This window comes from Molossus molossus, unplaced genomic scaffold (assembly GCF_014108415.1).
Source record: "Molossus molossus isolate mMolMol1 unplaced genomic scaffold, mMolMol1.p scaffold_m16_p_14, whole genome shotgun sequence".
NCBI classification, from domain to species: Eukaryota; Metazoa; Chordata; class Mammalia; order Chiroptera; family Molossidae; genus Molossus; species Molossus molossus.
Genome location: NW_023425349.1, coordinates 60,152,055 through 60,179,436, shown reverse-complemented (window position 1 = coordinate 60,179,436; position 27,382 = coordinate 60,152,055). Strand labels below are relative to the sequence as shown.

At 38.9% G+C, this 27,382-nt stretch overlaps 1 protein-coding gene across 7 annotated transcripts in view; it reads left to right on the top strand.

The window, feature by feature from the left end:
• The window catches only part of PTPRD (protein tyrosine phosphatase receptor type D), a 315,163-nt gene that overhangs the window by 52,937 nt on the left and 234,844 nt on the right, over positions 1 to 27,382 (top strand). The window lies entirely within an intron of this gene.

The following is a 27,382-nucleotide window of genomic DNA, read 5'->3' as shown; positions in this document are numbered from 1 at the left end:
CTTTGTTTCAATTTCAGAGCTAGAAATCTGAACTTACTCTGGAGAAAAATACTTCCTCAGGAATTTCTTAATGGCATACATTAAAACATTAAAGATTTTAGCCCTGGCTGGTTTGGCTCAGTGGTTATAGCATCGGCCCACAGACCAATGAATCTCTGGTTCAGTCCTGGTCAAGGGCACACAACTGGGTTGTGGTTCATCCCTGGCTCCGGTTGGGGTCGTGCGAGAGGCAGCCAGTCAGTGTATCCCTGTCACATCGATGTTTTTCTCTCTCCGTCCCTCCCTCCCTCCCTCCCTTCCTCCTTCCCTTCCTCCTGCTCTATCTGAAGATAAATATGGTGAGGATTAAAAATAAATAAATAAAGATTTTAGATATTTTGGAAAAGTTGGAGACTTTTAGCTAAGTTTAAAAAAAAAGTTTCCAATCCTACGTAGGCCTTTTATTTTACACCTTGTTTTACAAACAATTTCTTGCGATGCTTATTTTATTCTTGTGTTCAATATAATCACCTAAACAGATGTCACATCAGTTATTTGTTTTTTTATCTTTATTGCTGAGAGTGTTAAAATTTATAATAGCATAAAATTGATAAACTGCAGATCCACAATTGTTTACATTTTTAAATAGTGTGGACACTTTCAGAATGTCTTAGGAGCTAAACTGTCTAGTTTTAATGTGACTTAATTTGGAATAAGCTTGAGTGCCATTGTGTTGAGTAAAATTTGTGAACTGAATTCTGTCGACAAATGAGATTTTTTTGAGAAATCAATCTCTGGATTTCTAAGTGAAATTTTAATTTAGTAAATTATTTTTCTGAATGTCTTTAGTTTTAAGTAACACTCTAATATTTTAAGAGTAAAGGGCATTTTCTTAAAGTGTGGCATATTTTATTTCCTTGTCATAAGAGAAAAAAAAAAAAGTATCACTATCAAGTCACCAAAAATGGTATCTGGTACCCTGTTAAAATGTTACTGATTGTTTACATTAATCAGTTTACTATATAGTTATTAATTGAGCATCTTTTGCATCAGGCTAATTCACTTTCATTTTTCATATTATATATCTTACAAATAAAGTGAAAGTAGAGAAAAGTGTTGCTGCCCTATAGTCTCTCCCTTTATTTTAATCTATTTTTAACTATGAATTATGTATCATCTAAATAGCCTCAGCGTGTCATCAAAATGACTGTCATCGGTTTACATAGCATGACGGGTCCTTCAGAACTCTCACGGGCACTGTCTGGAACACCAGAGTTCCCATTCGTGGGGTTCTCACTGCTTCCTTCCTCTTTCCCGTACTTTTTTCCTTCCTTCCTTTCTCCTTCCTTCTTTCCTCCCTCTCTCCCCTCCTTTTCTTCCCTTCTTTTTCCTCCTTTCTATCCCCCCCTTCTCTCCCTCCCTCCCTCCTTTTCTTCCAGGAGCGAGCATTGTGTGACTTCTGAGTACTGTGTTTATATTGGACATAAGAGGTGAAAATATATCATCCTCAAACAGTCAAGATATTTACAAACCCAGTTTAATAAATGTAAAAATTGAGATCCACAGCGGAAATACTACAAAATAGTAGGAGCAGAAAATAATGCTGAGAGCACCTAGTTTTTCAAGGACTGAACACCATGTAATAATAATTCCTGTACTTTTTCTCAAAAATATTTAGCAAAGAGGTATCACGTGGTAATTCTGTTTGTCAGTACTGAATACTTGCCACCTGCTAAGACACCGTAACTGCCGCTTAGGGGTGGGGAATAGAGCACAAAGTGTAATGCCCGGTTCTGAAATTACAAGCTTAATTATCAATATTTTTGCTCCTGCATTCAACAAATGTATACTGCATATTCCGAGGGAAGGAATGAAGGAGCAAACCATCAATGTCATCTCAATTAGGTGTAGAGACTGCTATGGGAACACATAATCTCAGTAGAACATGGGTTCTCAAACATCAGCATGCTTCCGATTCACCTAGAAGGCTTGTAGGTCAGGGAATTTGCATTTCTAATCATGTCCCAATGACAGTGAGACTGTGCCCTGGGGCCCTTTTTTATACATTGAAACTGAGTGTAAGGAGAAAGACAAAGGTGTATTGAAGGTGTCTCCAAGATGGAAACAGCAGCTCCTCAGTCCATTTGAGAAGCCAGGGAAAGCTTTGAAAGACTTGAGAGAGCCCTTCGAATTCTCCAAGCAGACACAAGTTAAAGGAATTCCAGGAGGAGAGGGCGTTTGCTGAGGCAGTGTGGCTTATTCACTGAACTCTAATGTAGCTCTTGTTGAGAGGTGTGAGTCCTGTTGGGGAAAGTGGAAACATGGAAGCTGGAGAGGTGGGGTAGCCTTTGGAGGAAGGTTCGAATCATGAGAACCCTAGTGAAATACTCGCTCCTTTGAAAGCTGGCTCTGATCGCAGTGTAGGAGAAGAATGGATTAGATGGGTTCAGCACTGAAGTTAAAATAGACAATAAATGACCAGGGTTTGGACTATTCTGATGACATTGGGGATGAAGAGGAGCCACTCGAAGGGTAGCATCAGTAGCAAGTGGCTGTGGCCACTGAGGACGAAAAGTCACTGGAGGTACTTGTGGACAGTTTGCTGGAGGTGGCATATGTGTTGAGATTGGGCCTCCGGAGAATAGATGATATTGTGGACATTGAGTGGTGGGAAATACTTTATTTTGTGTTTCACTCTATGAATCATGCAGTTAGAATGCTTAGGAAAGAAGGATATGAAAGTAAGGATTTATTTTGTTGCTGCCTTGGCCTTGCTATAGGTAGATATAGTTCTACCAAACACAAAGACATCTATATACTTTATCTAAACACAAAAACAGAACCGCACATAACCCTCATTTAGTCATTGTGGCCTCAATCTTCAGAAATTGTGTTTATTTTCACTTTACGAGGTTACTTAGGAAACAACTAAACTCTGAAATTTTAGAGAACATTGGAAAGGACATAAAGTATAATAGATAATCATTAAAAATTCAAATCATGACCATAAAGCAATCATCATTTCCCCTACAAATATCAGTATGAGTTCCTCTTGGAAGCCTGCCTGAAATGTAGAATTATTATTTCAGTAAGTTGGAAATGGCACTATAACAAAACTTAATATTATGTGTTTATAGTTATTATAGGTATTGACTTTTTTTTTACAAACATGATAGAATTAGGAATTGCTGCTGGTATTACATGCCAACAGTTGGTTGGAAAGTATGCACATTAATATTTAAGAGGAAAAAAAAAAAGCCTGCAATAATCTCCTAACATTTCAGGATTTAGTATTAGAAGGATAGATAAATAATTTGTGCAAATATTATCTTTCTCCAAGCTGCATGCATACTAAATAATATCCATTTACAACATTTGAAGATGTAAAAGCTGTTAGGGATATCTCATTTGTAAATGTAAACTAACCCAAGCAATTTCTCTGCAGTACCTTCCCTGTTTAGCAGAACTAAGCCCAGAGCTCAGCCCTGTGGGGAACCATCACTAGTTGGGCTTTGCACAGTGTTTAGCACACAGGAGTATTTAACAAATTTTAGTGAATATATTTACAACAGAATCACTGCATTTATTGCAACCATTTTCCACTTGTATTTGCAACTTAAACTCATTTTGAAAAATGGAACAGTTTTGTTTTCCTTTCTGAATTATACTTGAGCACAACATGTGCTTTGTTTTATTTTCATGGGAAATCTGTGGACTCAAACACTTCATTGTTGCGCGTGTACATGCACATACACACACAGACACAGACATGTCACTTCTGCAGCCACATTTGTACAGAGACATCGTCCAGATTGACACCTAGTGAAGGCAGTTAGGGTGGGATGCTTTTTAGCCTGTAATTTATTTTGAAGAATCGAGAGCAGCAGAGAAAATCTGTTCATCAGTATATATGAATGTGCACGTTGGCTACTCCATATGGAACTCTATACTAAATTTGCTATACTCTTAGAATTGAAGCACTGCTTTTTCTATGAAAACTTGAGGTAAGGTGTTGGGGACTGAGGAGAATGTGGGAACATTTTAAAACTTGAGTGTGTGTGTTCTGAGCACTAAATTCAGTCAGGCTGTGCTTGAAGTATACACATTTATAATCATCTTTCTCATGTACACATGTGACCTGAGTAACATTCAGGAAAAATCTAGCTCACTCTTGGTAAATGAGAAATATTGTATAAGTACCGACTTGAAAAACTTCATCCTATTAAGTTAAACGTCAGGTCTACCTCCTTGCAATCTGAACTGCAGAGCAGGCATTGTCAGAGTGCAGTAACAGTGCCGTAAGCCCTTGGATGAGGTGTGATCTATTTACTTTCCTAATAAAATAGATGACCGGATTATCACCATGACATTATTGCCAGGGTTGGATTAATTTGTTTTTACTTGTCTTTATAGAATGGCGATTTTCAAATTAACAGAGGTACTTCCTCTCTTGGGCATTGACATTCTTTTTTTTTTTAAGTTTATTTTTAAATCTGTGACTACTTATGGAAATCAGCATATCACTTCAGTTGATAAGTTTGGAGTTCAGCGGTGAGTCATTTAAATGAGACTGGCAATTAATTGAGCAATTAATGGAGTTCTAGTAGCTCTGGGGGAAGAAGGAACGTCTGGTAAAGATGTATTTGCTTCACTGAGTGGAGAAGAATGGAAAGAACCCACAGGAAAGTGCCCTGAGCACTGAAGACAGCAACACAATATCTGCAGTGTTTAAGGAAAATATTTATTCTCTCAGAATAATAATTTAGCCTTCCTTCTGCTGTGTAAAAGCACCTAATAAATTGAACATTTCCTAGTTGCTTCCAAAATGCTGAGATTGTAGTGCTTTCATGGTTATTATTTAATACCACTTGGTGTTATTTAATTCCTTATTCAGTACTGTTAATACAATTTGGGGAGCCGCTTAATTATTGTTATCATTAAGTTAAATCTCCAGATAAATCTACTGGAGGGGAGAGGACGGTATTGTAACAGCTGTAAAAGAAGAAAATGTCCAAATTGAAATCTTTAAAGTGACATTTTTGGAGGGGGTGGGGGAAGGTGGTCTTCTTGATTCACAATGCCAATAGAGTATTCATCATTATAGCTTACTATCGATTATTAATCTTTTGATGATCATGATTTTGGCAATTTTATCCAGCAGCTACCATTTTCTTTGTGTGCTCTTGAGGTGGATTGAGACCGGTTTCAACCAGAGAGACTGAAAGATGATTGGTATAGCATGGCCTTGGCTGCATCGGGAGCTGTCGCTGGGTGTGCGGGGGAGTTGAGACAGAGTCTGCCGCAGTGATAGGAGGTGGTAACAGTGGGCATGGACTGAGGACCGCAGCTTCTGCCAGGTCTCTGTGAAGATAAGGATGAATAGTCAGTATTACCATACTCGTCCCTAAATGAAAGTTAAAATATTTATTAGAAAAATTATTTTTCTGCCAATTTCACACACACATGAAGTCTAAAATTATCCTAGAATCTAAATTTAAACCCAATGAAAATATTACCCTCATTCATATTGTAATCATAATATTGAAAGGCAGTTACAAAACATCCTGCAAGGTGGAAAATGCAGAATTTATAGCAAGGTTTTATAAATCCTCCTATTAATGCTTTTTCCTTAAGTGGTACAAATTATGCTGTTTTTTTTTTTTATTGGCGAGAGAACTTTATCTTTAACATGAAAATGATAAGAGGGAAGGAAACAAGCAGTTTTCATGAAGGTTGGAGATGCGGTTACTAGTCAAGAAAGATGGCTCTATATATTTTGAAGTGAGAAAAAATGCATTTAGTCTGGCATTTAGCCATTTTCACTATTACCTGGCTGGTTGCGGAGTGCCTGCATCTCTGTGTGCTGTGACTTGGGTCTCCCCAGTGTCCACCATTCGAGAAACTGGGCTGCCCCTTTATTCTGTCGGAATTGTCTGGTGTTTCTATCTTACTTCTGACGATCTTCTCTGTCATTTCATTTCTTGCCTAAGTCGATTAAATATGATATAAATAAATATTCATCCCTTTAGTAGCACCCATAGTTATCTTAAGTTGTATAAGGATGAAAAAGAATTTTATACATAACTCTAGAATTTTGGAACATATGTTAACCTAATAATTAAAAAACTCAGGGGTTATTGACAACAAGCAGCAGCAACCAAACAAATAATAAACCCAGGACAAGCTACATGATTTTGAGAGATGGCTCTAAATGAAAATGTGGACTCCTGTTCAAAATGCCTTTTAGAAGTTAAAGGTGGGCATAGTAGAGCATGAGCCTAGCATGGAGCTCTGCACGACTGCACAGATTGTACACTTCTGAAGCCCTGAGTGAGCCAGCTCATAGAAAATGTTGATTCTCACTAGTGATCAAAGAAATGCAAATTATTGAATCATTGCAATATATTTGCAAAATAATTACAATATTAAGTTAGCATTGAATTACATTTTAATATTTAATTTTAACATTAAATTATCAGCATGTTAAAATTGTAACTGCGTTGCCCTGGCTGGTTTTGCTCAGTGGTTAGACCCTTGACCCATGGACCATAGAGTCTCAGGTTTGATTCTGGTCAAGGGCACGTTCCTGGGTTGCAAGTTCGATCCCTGGCCTCATTCAGGGTTGTGCAGGAGGCAATCAATTGATGTGTTTCTCTCTCCCCCTCCTGCCCTCTCTTCTTCTCTTTCTAAAAATCAGTGGGAAAATATTCTCAGGTGAGGATTAACAACAACAACAAAAAATGGTAACCGCCTGTTGCCATTCATTTATGTGTACCTGTGGCTTTAGAAGTAGCAATACATAGAAAGAGGCATAAAATACTCATATCCTTTGAGTTGGTATTTCTTGTCCCAGAAGTTTAAATTGCACAGATAACTCAAAGATGCCAAAAGATTCATGAACAACAATACCTAATATAAGGATTGTTATAATGACAACACATTCCAATCTAAATGTACCCAACTAGAATAATAAATTATAATATACCAATAACTGTGAATATTATCCAGGTTTTATAATGTTAGCCTTAAATGATGATGAAGCTTTGGAATTGCTTATGATAAATGAAAATAGCCTCATGCAAAACAACATCATACAATGTAAGATATATGTAAAAATATGGAAATGATATGCGAAAGATGAAAACTCACGTTAAATGGTGGGTCTGTTGCTACAGTGTCCTTTTTTTTCAAGCCAGGGCATGACACATGTAATTCAGGTAGAGGCTTCTCTTGACTTCTTGCTAGGATTTTTTCTTACCTGTGTTTGAATGCCTCTAATGAGGACAATACAGGTACCTCTCTGAACAATTCCTTTACTACATAATTCCCCTTGAAGGAATGTTTGTGATGTCTTAATATCTTTTCTGTTTGCTTTAAACCATTACTCCTTATTTAAGCCTTTTATTACCATTTAAAAAATATTTTCATAGTTCTTACAAATGCCTCATAATTGCTTTTTTCCTAAATGAGTTTTCCTAAAGTCATTTTGTATATGTAAGTGCCCTGTGGATCAAGGGCAGAAAGTCTCATCTCTTCAATGCTATTAAAATGCAAAGATCTCTACCCTCAGATCATAAACCTAAGACTTTTTATGTTTAGAGAATATCATAGCAGCTTTGGGGGAGGTTTTAGTTTTGCTTTCTGTTAGGTGGAAGAGACCTTAGCAATTTTCTCCTGACAAAGAAGCAGAAAGTCTAAATTCTTGGTCAGAGGCACTCCTAATCTGTGGCTAATTCAATCCAGTGTTACTGACATTAGAACTTGCCTATCAGGTTGACTAAGGAGCTCATTGAATACTACCTGACTGAGATCTGTCCCCAGGAACCTGCCTCCTGATGCTCTGGATGCGTCTGGCTCTGTGTTGTTAGAATCTTTTTTTTTTTTTTTATCCTCATCCGAGGACATTTTTCCATTTCTGTACAGACAGAGTGGGAGGGGGAGAGAGGAAGTGTACAGACAGAGTGGGAGGGAGAGAGAGGAAGAGAGAGAGAGGGAAACATCGATGTGAAGGGACACATCGAGTGGCTGCCACCCGCACGACCAACCAGGGCCGGGGACAAACTGCAACCGAGGTACGTGCCCTTAGTGGGAACTGAACCCGGGTCTCTCTGGACCGCAGGCGGACGCTCTAACCGCTGAGCCAAACCGGCCAGGGCTGTGTTGTTAGAATCTTATCGGAACATGGAGCTAAGGACAATTTCCTGGCTTCCAAAGCAGGTTACTTACACAGTTTCACAGGGTCCGAGGCTTTACTATGGGGACAAATTACAATTGTTGAGTGAGTTCCCCTTAAAACAAAGCAACAAAGGGGGTGGGGGGAGTACCTTTCACTATCTATCAAATACTGTTTTTCTAACTCTAAAACTGAGGTTTTTAGGCTAAATTAAAATGTGATTTTGCTTCATTGCAATTTATCCACCAAACAGGTACCCGTCTCCTCAGCAAGGTATGTCAAGAAAACCATTGGTTCTGGGTTGGCTAGTCTTCAGGGTGCTTATTCTCATATGTTTATGTACAGACTTATAATCTAAGTCCTCATGGATAACCTGTATAGTATCACACAGGCAAGTTATTAGAATTCCCAGTCTTATTCTTAATTCTGCTTAGTGTGCTGATATTTAGATGTCTGAAGTTGAATATTCCAGAAAGTAGAGCATAATCATTTACCATAAAGCTTTTAAACGTTTTTTATTAGATTTATTAGGGTGACATTGGTTCGCAATGGGAACCAGCCAACTCTGTCTCTTCACTGGGACCTCACTCTCGTGGGTATCCCTCAGGCAGGGTGGAGAGAGAGGCAGAGATCGTATTAGTAGGAGAGCCTTGACTGATGACAAGAAAGCATCGCTCGTTCAACTTTAGAGATAAGCACCAATGGGCGTATCGCTCAGGGTGAAAATTGATAGATGGAACACGCCATGGGGCGCGGGAGCCGGAGCGCTCGCTGCATACCTGTGGGCGCTCCGTGGCAGCCGGGTGCTTTTATGTGTTAGCCTGTGGAAACGATTCTACTTCTGAAATGCTTCGAGAGTGTTTGAGTATAATGGGCTTTGTACTGCCTGCCTGGTCTGTACCCTGTGGAGCTCGCTCAGCCCATTCAGCTTGAACTCCATGTTATCTAGCTCTTTATCCATTAATTTTCTTCTGACCTTGGGCATAAAATATATGTGCTTTTGATGCTGTGGTGCTTTGTGCAGACAAAGAGGAATAGCGTTACCTATCCATCACCATTATGAATGATGCAGCTTAAAACAAACACAGGTCAGAGACAGATATTTTAAGAGCAGATTTGTATCGATTCCATCACAACATTGAGCTAAAAGGAAAAGAACTCTGAGACTGTAAATGATGAAGCAAGTTTTGACAAATAGCCCCAGTCACGCAAGTCAACTTAAGAATGTGCCTCACGGGCAGTCATTGGTAAGAAAACAAAATGTGTTATTCTTATTAAAATCCACCTTCCTTAAATGTATGTATTATCGTTGTTTGCACAGCGTGTTGAGCATGAGTGTTTCGCTCTGTCAGTGTCTCTGACTGGCTCTTGAAAGCTTTTTTGTTAAAAGAAACCCAAACGCTTATTAGATTCCTTAATCTTTATTAAGTTGGTGCTTTTGAAATATGTAAACTACCCTTTAACGGTAGGAGGTGGCTTATTTATTTTGCAATTGGGCTTTGAGCACATCTGTTGAAAGTGTTTGTGTGATGGCAAGCAGCATGTTATTAGAGCCTAATAAATTATGATTAGTGTGTTTATTATCACCATTACTGTTAATAATCCCAATCACGTATCAAGAGTCTCACTATTTAATAGTCACATAGATGGTCACGTTATGTGGTCTCAACTCGCTTTCCCAGTCGTTGCGATTCTAATGGACTAGATGTCTGCTGTAGGAATCGTCGTCTGGTCCTTAGGAGAGGCCGCACAACCAGGAGGGCATCTATTCATATCACTGGGGTTGTACATCAGCCACTACTTCATTAGGCAAATGGTGTTTCCGCCCCAACGATTCCCTGGATTCAATACCTGAATATTGTTGTCATGTCGGAAATGACAGCAGGTAGCTAGAGAATAGAAGCTAAAAAGAAAAGAAAAAAAATCATATTAGGTATCATGAATATTTTTGAAAATTCTGAAAGGACAGAGGAAGAAAACTGTTTTTTGAGAGTGGGGAATAGTCCCTAATGTAAATTTATTTTCCTGCCACTGGAATAGGGCCTGATAGAATATTTTGTAATTTAACCAAATAAACTGTTGTTGTGTTGAAATTGACCATACGTTTTAATAGTTTTCTCCTAATAGTATCACCTCTTCCTGTCAGAAAGATGGTGACAAACTATGCATACCAGACTTTGTTTCCTTTATACGTTTAATGTGACTTAAAGCTTGCAACTACATATTTATTGCGTAGGCACTTTTCAATGCAATACTGAATCTGAGACTCTTTAGAGAACGATCCACTGGTCTCAGTGGTTACATTTTCAGGATCCTACACTCTGTCTGGTCTAAAGTATTGGATTGTTATAAAGGTTCTAAGGAGTAAGTTGCCTGTTAGACTTTCCCAGGTTTCTTTTCATTCATGTCCAGTTAAGATCATGAAAACTGGAAAAGCTCTGGGTCGAGAGGCAGAGGATTACTTCTGGTATTGATGTCCATTAGCCCAGAGGAGTCTTTCCCTCTGCTTTCGGTTTCCTCACCAGGAAAACACAGGGTTGAACCAAATCACTTCCTCCTTTATTCCTTCCCCTTCTCTCTCCTTCCTCTCTCCATCTTCCGTGTGTATGTAAAATAACTATCACTTTGCATTTTCTGAGAATTAAGTGGTAATGTATGAAAAGGGCCTAGCACAGTATTTGAACGTAACAACTGTTTAATAAATGGAAGCCCCCGTTACTTCTTTTTTCTTTATCTCTTCCCCACCTGCCCGTGTACTTTCTAACCAAGACTCCCATGTTTGAGGGGCTATTGTGTGCAAAGAAAGTGCATTGTCAGGTGCACTGTGAATTGTTTGCTGAACCTCTCCTGAATGTATTCATATTCTAGTGTAAGGGGGGGAAAAGCCCACCATATACAGATGAACTCTTTAAGGTTAAATTTTTTACAATGTTAATTAATAATGCTGTGGGCCCAAAAGGTAATAATCTGAAATCATTTTCTTTAATTAAATTTTGTCTTGGACTTAAATTATATCCATAGGTCTCAATGTTGACAAAACCAATTTATTTTAGTTGTTTGTCTGCTTCTATTCTATGTATCTTAAAATCAAGGTACATTTCAAAGCCTGACTTAAACAGACCTTCAGTATTGTCAATATTACTTCCTATTATATCAGAAATGTTCTTGTTTGGTGGTAGTATTACATTTATTTTTTGAACACCTAAGGGAAGACCAAAAAAAATAATAAATCCATATATGTTAAGTAAAATCCATCTCATAACTAAAATTCCCTTTTTTATTTTCTAAAATAAAAATAATGATTTTTTTCGAAAGCCAAAACTATTTACAAATTTATTTATTTATTTTTTTATCCTCACCCGAGGACATTTTTCCATTTTTTGTTCATGTAGAGTGGGAGGGAGAGAGAGAGAGAGAGACATCCATGTGAAAGGGCCACATCGTGTGGCTGCCACCCACAGGACCAACCAGGGCCAGGGACAAACCGCAACCGAGGTACGCGCCTTTAGCAGGAACCGAACCCGGGTCTCTCTGGACCGAAGGCCGACACTCTAACCGCTGAGCCAAACTAGCCAGGGCTACAGATTTCTTAAAAGAAAAAATGTACACCAGTAACAAAAATAAAATGTAAGTGTAGTGGCCCTGGTTTGAATGTGAGATGCGAGCGAGCCTCTAAGCCAACGGCTTGGGAGGCCGGGAAAGTGAGCTCTTTGTACCTGTTAGAATTTGGATCACAGTCTAGACAGCACTGTGGTCAGAGCTCCACCATCCAGTATGTGAGACATTGGGAGGCTGGGAGATGAGTTATTTGTTCTGACACAAGTTAAAATTCTGACCCAGAAAGGGTCCAGACCCTTGGGTTGGAGACAGGTGGGCCTTCTCTTCTCTGCCTTTCTTTCCCTGTTGTGACAGGTAACACAGGTGGGAGCTCCCCTCTCCTGCAGGGCTTCACCTCCCAGAGTGGCCTCTGTGATCACAGGGAAATCCCTTGTGGAAATAACTATGTGCAGACATAGGGATGCTAGTTTATTGCAAAGCTACTTGGTAGGCCACTTTATGGCTTTTGAATTGGTCAGGGGTATGATGAGAAGATACAGCAAAAAAGCAAGATGGAAAAAATGTCACTGTCTGTATCTAAATCGTAAGTGTGGATGTTGAATGCGCTGGGTTTGCATATAATACATGACTGTAAATGTGCCCTGTAGCCACATGTCCAAAGTTTGACTTTATATGCTTGGTTTCTAAAAAAATATTCTAAAATCTCTAAAATGCATTTCTACCATATTTTATATACTCCTTGATTATCTTTACTGATTATTCAATTAGAGATAAAATTTTGCTCATATAGTAAGTCTGTTTTTCTTCTTCTTTTTAATTTTATGAACTATATTGATCTATGTTTTTTATCATTGGTGTTTATATATATATTTTTTCTATCCTTACCCAAGGATATTTTACCATTGAGTTTCAAATAGAGTGGAAAGGGGGGAGTGAGAGAGAGAAAGAGAGAGAGAAATCAATGTGAGAGAGACATCAATTGGTTGCCTGCTGCATGACCCCGACAGGGCTGGGGATTGAACCTGCAACCCAGGTATGCGCCCTTGACCAGGATTCGAACCTGTGACCCTTTGATCCATGGACTGACGCTGTAACTGCTGAGCCCAACTGGCCAGGGATAGTGTTTGTATATTCATTTCACTGTTTTTGCTTATTTTTATAAAATAATAAGGGCAAAATGTAATTAAAGACTCAAATGATAGCACATGGAGTATTGGCAAAGAAGAGCTGCTCTGTAGACAGCATTATGGTTAGTGATTATCACTAGATGTCAGGAAGCCCGTAAGGTGCAATAAAGTTGTGAGTATAGACGTTGAAAATCCCAAAGTGAAAAGCTGCCTCTAGTACAAACCAGTGACTGGCGAAGCCCGTCTGCTATAGAAGCCCTGTAGTGTGATTGGTGTAACAAGGGCGCTGTGGTTCAGGAGGGCAGAGGGGTCCGACTGAGCTGCCTTAACCCGCCGTGGCAGCTCCTAGGTATGGCCCTTACTCCAAAGCTCTCTCGAGTCACTTCCTGAACACTCTTCCTTTGTGTGGTTTTTCTTATTCTGGAGCAATATAGGATCTGTGCAGGATAAAGCAAAATATGCTTAAGAAAATGTACCATACCATCATAAGTAATCATGATCGAAATTGCTTTTTAAGCCTTTATCCTCAAACCCATTTCGTTGTCTGAGAGGTGTTTCTGGGTTGATTTTCAAAATGGTTTCTGCTTATCTAAAAGTATCTTCAGGTGGAAATATCACTAATTATCACTAGAAAATTAAAAGCTAACAACTTATTCACTTATTTATCTTCAACTAACACACGCTTTTATTGATTTTTTTTTTTTTTTTTTTTTTAGAGAGAGAGGAAGGGTGGGGGAGAGAAAGAGAGAAATGTCAATGTGAAAACGAACATCGATCAGTTGGCTCCTGTCTGTGCCCTGACTGGGAATGGGGATCTAACCTGCAACCTGGATATGTGCTCTGAGTAGAAATCAAACTCAAACCCGAGACTTTTCAGTTGCAGGATGATGCTCCAACCAACTGAGCCACACTGCCAGGACAAAAACTAACAACTTTTAAAGATGAGGCTATTTTATGTAATCATATAAGCAAATTTACTGACCTGTACATGATGTGCAGGTGAGAAAGGCATGATGTGGAGGCGAGAAAATCCGTGGTGTGTTCTGGGCATTTAGACCAGAGATCTCGTTATGTTTTTATTCACTAGTTTAACAATTACATGAAACATTTATCAAAACTCATTTGTTTAGAATAGCTTTTTTTTTTTTCCCCCTAACTGATCCATGTCAAGATATAAGCAGGATGAGGATCAGCAATTTGGACAGTGGGAGAAGGAAAAAGGAAGAACAAAAGTGTAAATTGCTTAGTCTCCCCAACCCCACCCCAAGAAACACATTTGATGTATTCTTTAAAAAATATATATATAGCCCTGGCCCGTTTGGCTCAGTGGTTAGAGCGTCCGCCTGCGATCCGGAGAGACCTGGGTTCGGTTCCCACTCAGGGCATGTACCTCGGTTGCAGTTTTTCCCCGGCCCTGGTTGGTCGTGCGGGTGGCAGCCACTCGATGTGTCCCTTTCACATCGATGTTTCTCTCTCTCTCTCTTCCTCTCTCTCCCTCCCACTCTGTCTGTACAAAAAATGGAAAAATGTCCTCGGGTGAGAATAAAAAATAAAAATAAAAATAAAATAAAATAAATAAAAATATATATATATACAAATCATAATAAAATTAGAAATATATGCTCTATATCTGAAAGTTTCCCAAAACTGGGACTCAAATTGGATAGAAGAAAATGTTCTTATAGTCTGTTTTGTCAATGTTATCTTAAATTTATCATTCAAATAGGAATTTCACAATGTTTCTAATAAGTAGCATTTAATGTGTGTTTTCTTTTTTTCACAAACAAATAACATCCTTAAGTAAAAATAATACACAGATTTTCTTTGATAAAGGAGATTTGTAAGATCTTTTCTAGGGAATTCTTTTAAGTATTGAGAGCTTTAGAGTTTCTCTTAAGGACATGATGTGACCTTTCAGTTTTGATATATCAAGAAGAGTGGACAAACCAAACTGCAAGGTGTAATTCCCATTAATGTTTATGCTTTGAAAATGAATCATGGTCACATGAAGGGGCCTGACTGTAGACACACCGGTGGTTGTGGACGATGTAGACACACTGGTGTGTGGAGATGGACGATCATTGGAAGGCTCATTTTTTACCCCCAGTTTCTATAGGAAGTGATCTCAGATATTTTTTAAAGAGACAGAGCTTTTCAAAAGGGAGGTTAGTTAAGATCTTGCCTTGGCCTGTCTATAGCAGAGGACTATAGGAGTTTTCATTCTACCCTTAATTCCTACAGGTCCATAATTCTAAATAGGTGGGAGGGTTACTGACAGCCTGATGGAGTTTGGGGAAGAGTGGGGCTTTCTTCTGCAAAATATTGGTCTTGCTGCTTGTAATTTCAGTGTCCTAGCACTTTCTCCCGGAAGTTTTGAGGCTTGAAGAGATAGTAACCCTTGGGGTGGAGGAGATCTCAAGTCCTTTTCAGGGAATACTTGAAGATTAGTGTCACTTAAATGGAGAAAAGGAACTGTCGAGATTGAAGAGAGCGGTTTTTGGTCTTCGAGAGGAGACCTCTGGAAGCAGAAACTGAAGTTTCTAGTGGGAACTGGAGAATGTTTCCCAATCGTTATTTTGTCTAGGGTCAGGTATATTTCTGAATTTAAGCCTGGGAAGCATTTTCTATGTAATAGAAATGGAGTCAGTGTTCATATTGCTGCATCTGAACTATTGGATTTGTGCTGATGACATACAAATTTAACATTTACACAAGCTTCCTAAAACATTAACATTTCCTCTGAATTCTATGGAAAATAGAGCCAGTCATGTGTCTCTTTAAAACAAAAACCAAACAAACAAACAAAAAACCTTGGGAAAACTCAGGTTTATTTATATTAGAAGTTTTAATTTGGCTTTTGATTCAAGTCATTAAAATGAGTGATTATAATCAGGTTAAAATAATCTAGGAGTCTAATAGCAGTCCAGAAAAAAATCACATCTACCTGAGACACGTAGCCCTGACCTTTCTCTCCCTCTGCTCAAGCTGAGAATCGGTCTCTTGTGTTCTCTTGTTTGTGTTTGACCAAAGATTTAAGAATCAGCCTTTCCAAACCACTTGGTTCAAAATGCATTTAACCCAGATGTCTCTGGCACTCTAATTATCCTGTTTTTTCATAGCTGATCTAGGAGTGATAGGAATGAAAGTTTGCAGAGAGATGAAGGCCGAGGTTTTGCTGTTGACAGATAATGTTCAGATTGCTGTCACTGTCTTGAAGTCACTGTTAGCATGGAGGGACGGAGGAATCTTTTCTTGTTGTATTCATGAAGTTTCTGGTCTTAGTGGAATACCGTTGAGATTTTCAGAGTCAAGTACTAACTCCGCATGAGGTTGATAAATGGCATGAACTGTGATTTAGCACCTCCACTATGTACAGGACACTTGTATAGGAAGGATTTTGCTGATTAAATAAAAGTTTATAGGATTTTAACATGATTAATGATTTAGTTGCAGTGTTTCGAAAATAACATGTTCCTGTTACTATTTCAAAAGATTTCCTATAATCCTCAGTCCTTCATACATCCTAGAAAAATTCATAATAAAAGATTGCCAGTAGGTTTTGTTAAATTTTCATGAAACAGCCCTGGCCATTTTGGCTCAGCGGTCTGAGTGTCGGCCTGCAGACAAGAGAGTCACTGGTTCAATTCCCTGTCAAGGGCATGTACCTGGGTTTTGGATTCAGTCCTCAACCCTGGCGGGGGGCATAAAGGAGGCAGCCAGTCAGTATGTCTCACATCAATTTTTTTTTTTTTTTTCTTGCTGAGTACCTACCATGTTTCTGGTTCTGTGCTGAGCACTGAGGGGCCAAAGATGAATTGGACAGCTCCTGCCCTTGGGGAGCTAGGGAGCTTCAGTTAATGAGACTCGCTGGCGGGTGGTCTGCTCAGATCTGTGCCTTCGAACCTTGTCTTGCTCAGACATAGAAATACAGCTATAGTGAGCTCTCGTAAGGGAAAACCTGTGTCCTTCATTGAGTGGTTATGCAGTGGGATAGACGAACACAGTAGGGTTTGATTATCAGCTTTAGGTAGTCAAACCGCACGATAAGGAATGTGACCCCCAAAGTTCTGGTTCTTGTTTGTAGGAACATGATTGAAGAAAACAAGGGAGTCTAGGCCCAGCTATGCCTACAGATTCCTAAACAGTGATTCTTTAGCTGACTTCCTCCTTTAAGTAGAAATACACCGAAACCCTAGAGCAAGCGATTCTCCCACATATACCCCCTTTCATGTGTTTGAAACAGTGGTTTTAAAAACTGCCCCTGCCAAAGTGAGTGCACAGTCTATAAATGAAACCCACTGCATTTATGTTTTATATTCAGTGTATTTCTTTTCAGAGGAGGTATTTTCAATCCCTGTTGCACTGGTGATTTTATTCTATGTCCAGCTTTCCTGTGCACCTTGGTTTATTAACCATCACATATACGGCCTTTAATCCTTCAGACTAGTTCGAAGGTTCCTGAAGTCTCATAAAGTGTCTTGTTGTTTTCCTCTGTACACAAACAGCACTTGAACTGAGATTTTCTATCTCTGTAATATCCAGGGCTGGGCAAAAGCAGTTTTACAGGTGTCCGTATGGAAAATGATACAATAATAAATAATAATACAAGAATAAACTCTGGGTTTTGTGTACTCACCACTGTAAACCTACCTTTGCCCACCCTGTTGTGTGGTTTCAGAGAGGTATATTTCTGCTATTAATGGTATTAATGCTAAAAATGCAACAACAAACCGGCCCCAATTCATTATAATATCATTTCAGAAACCATGAAGAGTGAATAGCCATAAAGCTGAAATATTTGAGGATGGGTTTAACAATTTAAAATTAGATTGACTGGAAGAAACTAAACCTTCTGTTATTTCTTCTTTTCCCTTTCCTTTCGATGATTAAACTATTTAATGTCTTCTTACTTATGGAATTTTTGTTAGGTCAGGAATGGTATCCCCAGTGTGTCTTTAAAACCGATTTGTATTTTCTGGATGGTGGCAATGTGGATTTTAAAGATAAAGTGTCAAGGAGAGAGAATGTGAGAGCAAAGTGGTCCCTGGAACCCTACCCGTGTTCAGGAATTACATTTTAATTTCAAATCTAATGCAGTGTGTTGCACTTAATATTTGATGAGAAACTGAATTTCATCCTTTTTATTAGTAGTGAATTAATAGCTTATTACTTAAGCAACCGAATGTGGTTCTCACACAGAAACAGTGGTGTAGGAAATTACTACTCTGGGAAATAATTACATGTTACCATAGCAGTTGGGTGATCACAGACGGCCTGTAACCTCAATATACCGTATTTATGTGTGAAGAGCTGTCTGTCTGGAAGTACAAGCTCCCTAGTGCCCCAGTCCCAGCCCTTCCCTACCCCCTCCTGTTCACATCACCCTGGTGTCTGTGCTCCAAGCCAGTGTGGGGCTTGAAGCTCAGCTGGCGGAGAGCAGATCTCACTGATACCTTCTGATGTTCCCCCTTATGTTGATTTTTTAAATTTCTGTCTTTGCAACTAGCTTCATAATTCCCTTTGTTTCAGGATATTTTCCAGGGAAGACTCTATTATACTTTTAGAGAAACATTTTGCCAAAGATTTTTATTTAACCAGCTGCTAAGTTTTGCTGATCTCGTGATTTTTCTGAACCTCAACATTTATAGTATAACTAGAGTATGGGGAAAATTAATATGGGTTTAATTGGGCAATAGATATTTATATTGCTTAGATTGTTCAGAACATTTTTAAGCACTTCTTCAGGTTCTTCTCTGAGTAAGGAAACATGCACCAGCCAACCACATCTAAATACTCATTTGATAGAGTCTTGCCTAGTCAAGAACAATGTTACATATTCTGGGTGGGTGTCTCAGTGGTTAGAGTGTTGGTCTGCCCACTAATGGTCATGGTTTGATTCCCCATCAAGGGCACATACCTGGGTTGCAGTTTGGTGCCCAGGCCAGGGGTGCGAGTGGGAGGTAACCAATCGCTGTGTCTCTCACATCCATGTATGTCTCTTTTACTCTCTCCCTCCTCCCCTCCCTTCTGTTCTCTCTAAAAATCAATAAAAAAAATATTTTCAGGTGAGGATTAACAACAACAACAAAAAGGACAATGTGATGTGACTTGACTGTGAATATTATCTATGAAAGTAGAATCTGTTGAATCACTTAGGTTTGTTTAATTTTTTTAATCCTCACCTGAGGACATTCCTTCATTTATCTTCAGATAGAGGAGGAGGAGGGAGGGAGAGAGAAATATCGATGTTAGAGAGAGACATCGACTGGTTGTCTCCCGCACAACCTTGCCTAGGCCCAGGGACAAACTGCAACTGAGGTACGTGCCCTTGACTAAAATCGAACCCAGGACTCATTTGTCCATGGGTCGTCACTTTAACTGCTGAGCCAAACTGGCCAGGGCGAAACACTTAGATTTTTTTATATGCATATGTCTGTATACACACATTTTATATATATGTGTGTGTGTGTATAACATACATTTATTGAGATATAATGTTTCATATGTTGCAAATATTTAAAACAGACAATTTGGTAAGTTTGGCATGTGTACACCTGTGAAGCCCTTACCATATTTTAATCCCTCCATCTTGGCCCCCCTCCCACTCCTAACTTGGCTCCAACACTCCCAGGAAAACATTGATCTGTCTGTTACTATAGATCAGTTTTTATTTTCCAGAATTTTATATAAATGGGTTATACAATATGTACTGTTTTTTACTTGGCTTATACTAAGACTGATTATTTCAGGATTCATTCATGTGTATATCAATTATGAATTTCTTTTTACTTCTAAATAGTACAACACTCTATGAATACATCAGATTGATTATTCATGCACCTGTCTTTTTAACAAATAGTCTAGAAAAGGTGAGTTTCCACATGCAAAAACAAAATAAGTTTGACTCATACTTTGTATCAGATTCCAAAATGAATGTATAGACCAAAAGGTATAAAAGCATAAAACTCCTGGGAAAAAGGCCAGGAGAAAATCTTCATGATTTCGATTAGGAAATCTTTCTTAGCTACAGTCCCAAAAGCATAATTCCTAAAAGAATACATTAATAACGTGAATATCATCAACATTAAAAACTTGTCTTCAAAAGACATATTAAGGAAATAAAAAAAAAATCAAGCCATAGACTTGGGAGAAAGTTTAAAATATTATTTAAATTTTTAAACTTAAAGTAAAAAGTACAAGGAACGATAGAAATAATATCATAGTATACACTTTCTATTTTATTTTTATACATTTTTTAGAGTGTGGATGTAGTTTAAAATTTGACTAAACTAAGTAAATTGAGGAATGAGAATTGATAGCTCAGATAACAAGCCCTCACTACTTCCTCTGTGGGATTATTTGATCAAACGTATCATTGATTGATGCCTATAGGAAATTCTACTGCTAGTTAACCAAATGGGAAAATGGGGAGCTCTCTGCCACTGTCACCATTTGGGGTATATACCTCCATCTGGAATTGTCCTTTTACTTTAAATGTGTAAATTACATGTAGTTCCCTTTAGCAACAGTTCTCTTTGGTCTCAGTTATTCATGATTTTGTGGTTCAGTGATAGGTCTAGGAAAATGTGCTAACTTCGTCAGCTCTACCCTGACAAGCGTGCCCTGTCCAAATATCTATATCTATATCTATATCTATATCTATATCTATATCTATCTCTATCTCTATCTCTATCTCTATCTCTATCTCTATCTCTATCTCTATCTCTATATCATCTATATCTATATGCATTTCAACTACTACCCTTATCATTGACAACAGTGCCTAAACTGATTTCCAATCCTGGGTTAAAAAAGAGGAATTCCTTCCTAGAGATTTTGTAAAAGTAACAAACTCTTGAAATGTGAATCCATGTGTCACCATGACTTTATGGTATAAATGGAAAGAGAATTTTTGCCTCTTTGTTGGCACTTGGGAAAAAGAGCCCTAAAGCGTTTATTGATAATCTGAATCCTGTCAACGGAGAACTGAAAAGACAAAGGGTTAGGCTCCCCTCACAGCCCCAGCCTAATCACATCACATAGAGAAACCACTGCCTCTCTTCACGTCTCTAACGCAACAGTTCTCAACCTGTGAGTCGCGACCCCTTTGGGGGTTGAAGGACCCTTTCCAGGCGTCGCCTAAGACATAACAGTAGCAAAATTACAGTTACGAAGTAGCAATAAAAATAATTTTATGGCTGGGGGTCACCACAACATGAGGAACTGTATTAAAGGGTCGCGGCATTAGGTAGGTTGAGAACCACTGCTCTAAAGGGTATTGTTTGATGGTTTGTGGGGAGGAGGAACTACAAAGGTATATCTATTCTTAGTATGGCTACATCATCTAACTAGAATAGATTGACTTTATTCAGCTCTTTTTCAGGGTTATATAGACACTCATTTATACATACATACATATATGCATATATTTTGTTCAATTTAATGACATGCTGATTATTCTTCATATGAAAGAGCCTCTGTGGCATTTAAACAGTATAGTTGTACCTATTTAATATTTGATAAATATATATATATTTAAAATTGATATTGTCAGCTATCCATTTAAATTGCTGCTGACTTTAAAAATGAATCTCATCCTGTTTTAACTTGGTTTACCTACACATAGAGATGATCACTTGTTGAATTGAGAAATTACAAGATCTGTTTAATCTGTAGTCCTTAAAAAGCAGAATGATGACTATTTTTACTGTTATGCAAATTAAGGCATGCATAAAACATAATCCTTTCCTCATTACAAAGAGAAGCAGCATCAGTTTTACGTTTACATCTCCCTTGACATTCAGCTCTCTTGCTTGCTTACTACAAATAGACGTTGCCTAAGAATTTCCTGTTAATGATATCAGTTGAAGATAGTGGGGATGAAACCAGTGCATTATTATTTTGTTGGAGATACAGAAAGGTTGTCAATAAAGACCATCCCACAAGTGTATGTTAATTGCTGTAGCTAGACAGAAACACCTTATCACGCTTGATGTTTACAGTGGGGATGTATTTTGAAAGGCGAAATGGTACCCTTTAAAGCTGACTTCTCCTGAGGCTTGTAAACTACAGCTGTGAGAGTTAAACCTATGGGTTCAAGCAGCCAGCAGAGCTACTAGTCTGAAATGTGATGTCGGGATTTCTGTGCAAATCTGCTTCACAGCACATTTCTGAAGGTTGTGGCTGCAGCTTAGGTACTGGACCTGTTAACAGCGAATGGCGCTAGATGTTAAGGTGGAATCGGACCCCTCTAGGTCCTTGAGTTCGGCTAAGAACTCAAATAGAAGCGAATGTTTATTGAGAAAGTCACAGGTAGGAGAAGTGAGCCAGCTGGGCTGTGTGGACTCAGGGAACAAGTTACAAAAGATGGGCCCTTGGATTTGAGGAGAAAGGAAGCAAAGGTGCACTGGGCCTGGCACTGAAACCACTGAGGCCTAGATGCTATCTCTAGATGACTAGATGTTATCTCTAGATGACTAGATGTTATCTCTAGAATAAAACTCTGTCTCTGTTCTGACCAGAACCTCATTGTCCTGAGAATTTCATGCTTAAGGGAGTGGTCATGTGAGGGCTTGTATGGGAGTCTTCTGAGGCTGTTCTCCCACCCCCTAATCCTCCTCTAAGGGGGTCTACCACAGGACTACCACAGGGGTAAAGGTCAGGGGAGGGTCTGAACCACATGACCAGACATATGAAAAGTCAAGGAGTCTAAACCACAAGACCAGCATATGCTAGGGGAGGAAAGGTCATCCTGGGGGTGAGGTCCCGCCCTACAAAACTTGTTTTCCTCATTGCTAGGCTCCCTGGAGCTTTCTGCCCTGGTGACCTTATGTGCCTGGCCGCCTCTGCTCATGTCTGTCTTGTGCAGGAATGGAAGAGTGAAAAATATTAAGTTGCTTGTCCTTGATAATTGCAATTTATTATATTGTCCTTATCCTGAGGATCTACAAAGGATGGTATTGTTTCTTTTTTTTAATCCTCACCCAAGGACATTTTTCCATTTTTTGTTCAGATAGGGTGGGAGGGAGAGAGAGGAAGGGAGAGAGAAACATCGACGTGAAAGGGACACATCGAGTGGTTGCCACCCGCACGACCCAACCAGGGCCGGGACAAACTGCAACTGAGGTGCGTGCCTTTAGCGGGAACCGAACCCGGGTCTCTCTGGACCACAGGCCGATGCTCTAACCGCTGAGCCAAACTGGCCAGGGCCAAAGGCTGGTATTAAAGAAGGATAATTTCTGTTTTCTCTGTTCAAATAAACATAAATCTAGTCCCCAAATAAGTTTTAAAGAAATAAATCATTGTTATCACAATAAAATTTTATGTAATACAATAGAAACATTTGAATTATTGGATATTTTTTATTTATTATTTTTTTAAGAAAATTAGGAATTGATTCACATCAATGAGAATAAAAGTAATTTGGTTTAAAACTAAGTGCTTTTGAAAGCATATTGTTATTAAATAATTGTTATTAAATAATTGTTATTTAATATTATTAAATAATTAAATACTAGATCTTGAACCTTATTTAAATTTTTTTTTTTTTTAAAATCTCAGGCACTATGTCATGGCTATCTGCATTTGATTTCAACTCATTACTGCATGTAAGCGATGTAATGATTACATGTAAGACAAAAATGTGTTATCCTTGAAGTTTGGGCTATTTTGATAATAAAATTATTTCGAGTCCTCATGTAGTCTAGGATAAATGGACAGTGGCAATAGCAAAAATAAAATGATACACTTTATTTGACACCAGGTTGTACAGTAGCCCAAGCTTGCTGACTTGCTAGATTCGAGGCTGTATTTGGTCTGTCATGCAAACTGTGTACCCTTCAGAGAGATGAAAACCTGACATATTTAAAAGGCTGTTTCTGGGCTCTCCCTCAGAGCTGGCCTAAGGGTGTACAGGCTAGTCAAGCTCTCTGGGAGTTGCTGGATGGAGAAACTGAGGTTAGCATGTGGTGCGGCTCTGGGCTCTGGGAGACTCCCATTGGTGGGTATCATGCCCTGATAGGAAGAGAGGAAGAGCATATGTTACTGGTATTTTAATTTTAATCCCAGAAGGGAAATAGTATAGGTGATTCAGTTCTTGTTTATTCTAACTGATGAGGCTGAATAAAAAGCAAAAAGGGGAGAAAATGCAGGGAATGAGGATGGGGCATTTTTTTTTTTTTTAAATTTCTTTTCTTTATTGATTTTTAGAGAAGAAGGGAGAGGGAGAGAGAGAGAGAAACATCAATGAGAGAAAACATCGATTGGCTGCCTCCTGCATGTCCCCATCTGGGGATTTGGCCCACAGGGCTTGTGCCCTGACCGGGAATCGAACTGATGATTTCTTGGTGCATGGGTCGACGCTCAACCACTGAGCCACACCGGCCGGGCAAGGATGTGGCATTTTTAAGTTGTGTACATTTGCTTAAGAAAATGCTGATTAATCCTAGGAAAATGATGAGAACATTCAACGCTTACTGTTCAGAATAGTCAAACGTATTAGGAAGAAGAGGACTGCTTTCTCCGCCCTCCCTCCCCCTCTCATTTTTAGCATTGTCTTAAACATGTTCCCATTTATTTTAAAATTGGTGGAAGAGACCAAGGATCACTTTTTTGTGTGTGTGGCAGAAATAATAGATTAATTACATTGATTTTTTTCAGGAATCACATTTAATAAACACTAGAAAGTGTTTCCTAAATTCAAAATGGTAGCATAAAAGAAACAAACAAAAAAACCCCATAGTATACATAAGGGTTTAGTCATCTGTAATTTCCTTCTAGCTTTATTCTTTGCATGGACGTGTGTGTATACACAAATACATCAAAAATATTGTTATACATCGGTAAATTTATTAATTACAAAGCTTAATTTTATAATTAGGGGAAAAATAAAGATTTTGCTTCTGAAATAAATTTTTAAAATAAAATGGGCTATAATAGGTAACATTTGCCTCCTAATAACAAACCATGCCATTTATTGAGTTTCTGCTACTTGTCGGGCACTGTGCTGGTCTTGGACACACAGTTCACTGCAGTGAGTGTTCTTTTATTGCCCATCCTCCCCCGGGCCCCTGAGTAACCTAAAAGTAGAAGGCTTAATCATTGTCATGGCACAGGGAAGGCTACTCTTTGCTGGAAGCAGGTTCCTCTGCACCTCAGTTAACACAACCAAACTACATGAATCTGTTCACTTTTTCCCAGTGGCCCCTGGTGCCTGTCGGTGCCCCTTCCTTCCGCTGCCCATTCTTTCCTGTACCACGCACCATTTCCTGATGGTCATCCACTTCTGCTGTACGCTTGCTGGTATGAAACAACCAGTGTGTTACTGTTTGATGGAAGAATTTAAAGGACCAGAAACGGAAAGATGAGAAAGGTCACCTCAGAACCTACGGTTGGCCTGTCTTCCCGATTCACTTGGCTGCTCACCTTTGTGTGGTCAGTGACAGACACGGGTCAGCTCTGTGACCTGTCTCATCTCCTTCAGCCTCTTTACCAATCCAGATGCTTTTATGTGAGATTTCTCAAGCGTGGACTCTTACACATTTGTACCTATCAACAAGCAGTCCTACATTCTACACCAGAAGCAGCGAACAACACTAAGTACACAGTGAGGCAGCCCCTCGCCCCAATATTGCAAACCCTTGTATGTATGAAAGTTGGATTTCCTGAACAGGAGGAAATGCATGATTATATTAATAAGAAATATGAAAAATACACGCATATACATACAGACATATAATTAGCATTTGCTGGTTAATCTCCATCTTTAATACAGTTTATTTTGGTGGCATTAAAATATATTTCATGTAGTGCAACTCATTTCCCAGGATTAAAAGCTGTTGATTGGCCACAGATAATTTTTATTTTTCGGTTAGTATATGTCATACATTCAGCCACAGGCTGTTAGAAAAATGTTTATGGTTCAGTTTATGTTTGGTGTTTTGCAACACCCAAAACATGGTGAGTAACCAAACATGGCCCGACTCAGTTGTGACATATGTTCTCCACGTGGTAACGTTGAATGCAGCCTAAGAAACTAGACATACACACAAAATGCCTTTACTTTGGTAGAGACTTTCAAATACATTTTTAGTTTCCTCAGCAACAGAGTAGTGCAAGAACGCCAGCAGTCTTAAGAAGGGAGAGAAAGCTTAGACTTCTTGCCTTTTCTGCAAAACAATGCAACAGCCCAGATGTTTTCCCAAAGGATCGCATCCTCTTTCCAGATGAGCCAAGAGACTCTCTTTACATCCGTCTGTCCCTGCTTCCTGTGAGATGTAGGGATGTCTTCCCAGATTTGCATCTGCCCTATCCCATTTCTGTGTTTCCCTGCTGCCCTGAAGGTGGCACCGAAAGGTCTAGGATGGACCTTGACCTTCGCCAAGTGGTGAGCTCTTCAGTGGTATTTGTTGTCCACTTTTCATCCATCTGCATTCCTTGCTCAAGGGCTTCCCTGCATGTGTAGACTCTGTCTCAAGATAGTGGACACTCCATCGGCAGCCTCACTGTCTCTTCTGAGCTGCATTCTCGGTTGTATCTGGAGAAGAAATGAAATCCCACTTTTGGGTGGTATCCAAAGGAAGATGATGTAAAACCAGATGGCAGCAAGGCTTATGATGCTCTTGCCAGTCAAAGCCAGTGTTTCCTCTGAGAAATTTGGACTGAGGATTTCACGTCAAATTCTCTAGGGCGAAGTCCACCTGGATGAAAATGAAAATCTTTGTGAAAATAAGCCTAGATAGTAACGTCTTTTTCATCAACCCTCAGTTTGCCGAAACTAAACAATAAGTGATTACCAAATACGAGTCTTGTTGCTTCTTTTCTCTTTGAGCCTTAAATTTTAGAGAACATCTATATTTACTCTGGGAGTTTAGTATATGATAATAGAAATTGATATTCGTTTTATATAGTAAGATGTAGCAAATTGGAAGCTACTGTCTTGAAGGAGCAATGATGTATGTACGTGTATGTATATATAGATATATATCTCCATTTAAGCAATTGGATTTTCAGTGGTTCAGTCATATATTTGTAGGTGTGAAGAGACTTTAGTTTCGAGGTGGTAGATTTTGATCTTGAGTGAGTTTACTCTCCCCACACCAAAGCCTATAAAAATGATTTTTAAAAATGTATAAATACACAAATATGTTGGTGTGTTATGACGTTTGTGGACTTAAATGTGCTTCACATATTTCTTTGATACCTCTACAGCAGTGATTTTCAACCAGTGAGCCACAAGAATTTTTCAAGCATTCAACATCTGACTATAAAGTCAGGGGCACTGACCCCTTTTCCCTTAGACTGTCATATAAAGAAATGACATCAGCCAACTCAACAATTGCCATCCAGTGTAAATGAATAAAAATTATACCTATTATATTATTTTTGTCAGATCGGCAAAAATTATGTTTCAGTGTACCACAGAATTTTAGTAATTAGTTTATGTGCACCATGAGATGAAAAAGGTTGAAACTCACTTCTTTGTAGTATTTAATCTAACAGGTCAAATATTTGTTGGACAAGCCCTGGCCAGTTTGGCTCAGCAGTT